The following is a 1,699-nucleotide window of genomic DNA, read 5'->3' on the forward strand; positions in this document are numbered from 1 at the left end:
GTGTGTGTGTGTGTGTGTGTGTGTGTGAGCGTGTGTATGTGTATGCGTCAATGGATACTGCTCACCACAGAGATTTAGCATAATTAGATGGTGGGTCATATTCAGGTTATGCCGGTCTCAATATGGTGGGCTTTTCAAAAAATAAAAAAATAAAAAAAACGATTCAGGGTTCAAGCTCAGGCCTCGGCTGTGCATGAAGCGAACAAGAGGTTGCCTTTAGGGGTCTCTCTCTCTCTCTCTCTCTCTCTCTCTCTCCCTATATTTTTTCCTTTCGGAAACACAGACAACTATGAACCTGAAAAATCAAGACAACAAAGAGCCGACGCACTAAGCTCTTTCATACGTCCACAGAGGAACGGTCTGTGTCAAAGCATCCCTACAGATCACATTAGTCAGAGGGCTGAGAGATGGTTACTTTCTAAAGCAGCGTTGCCTCTGCCCACCATGTGAATACGGCTCTATAGCTACATTTCACCCCCAACTGGATACAGATTTTATTCTGAATGAGTCATCAAAGAGAATGTCAATATCTGCCACATCCGACAGCAATATGTCTTATTTCCAGAACTTGTATTTACTCAACAACCCAAGCACTTTCTAAATTTCATTTACCGCCGTACGCGCGTCTTTAACTACTACGTTAATGTTTCGTAATCCCACCGACCAAAGCAACGGGTTCTGTAGCATCCAACAAGTTAAATCATTCCAGGCGTTCCCATTAATGAATATTCCACAAAACGAATATCAATAGGAACACGGCTCATTTGCATATACGCATATTCCTCCATTAAGGACAGAGCAGCACCATTACTACTCGCAGACACACCACGGGCATCGCCGCATCCTCTGCAACGTGTGTTAAAAGTGCAGCCGCGAGCCACTGCAGCTTCCTGACAGACGACCGGTGTTCGGCGCAAACTGATTTACTTGTTCGAATGTTATTTCAAAGAAAATCGACTGTCACAGAAGTGCCACGAAAGCAATTTCGCGTTTCCAAACAGGCAAAGTCGATGCGCCACTAGATTCTTTTGCCAAGTAAGCGCATAAAACGCGCGGACGCGAGCGCGCCGTTCCGCCTGAATTCAAGTAGTGTTACTTCCAGAGTGTTTGTAAATAAAACATTTAGTCTTACCAAAGAGGTGCCCGCAACTAAGGCACACGCCACAAGAATCGCGCAGCCGGTTTTCATTTTGGCCATCGGCAGAGGAGGCAGATGTTTGTTATTCGCAAACGTGGAGATAATTCCTGTGAGACGTGCTGTCGGTTTGCAGGGTTCCGCTGAGCGATGCGAGAGAATATTGTCCCGGTCGGTCTTGCGCCCTACTGCAGGTGGACAGGCGCTGTTCAGCTCAGCACCACGGCTCCGCTGGCGGCGTCACAACCGCTACAACTCCTCCTACCGCAGCGTACTACTTAAAGACACACACCGAGACGCGCTACGGCGCGCTTCACAGTTAAACAGGCGCGTATTGTGCACATTCTGCGTGTCTGCCTTAGATTAAATTAGCCTGCGGATGCAGTCAGGCGGCGATTTGGCGAGGAGGGGTTTTATGGCGGGGTCTGACCGCCTTGGTTAAGGTTTGGGACGCCTTAAAGACATTCGTTCGTTTTACATATGCAGCGATAGCGCAAAAGTTACATTATGAGAGCTTTCGCGCCAACGTCGGAGTTCAGGAGTAACCATAGCAACAGTTCATCG

This window comes from Puntigrus tetrazona, chromosome 20, assembly GCF_018831695.1.
Source record: "Puntigrus tetrazona isolate hp1 chromosome 20, ASM1883169v1, whole genome shotgun sequence".
In the NCBI taxonomy this organism is placed as follows: domain Eukaryota; kingdom Metazoa; phylum Chordata; class Actinopteri; order Cypriniformes; family Cyprinidae; genus Puntigrus; species Puntigrus tetrazona.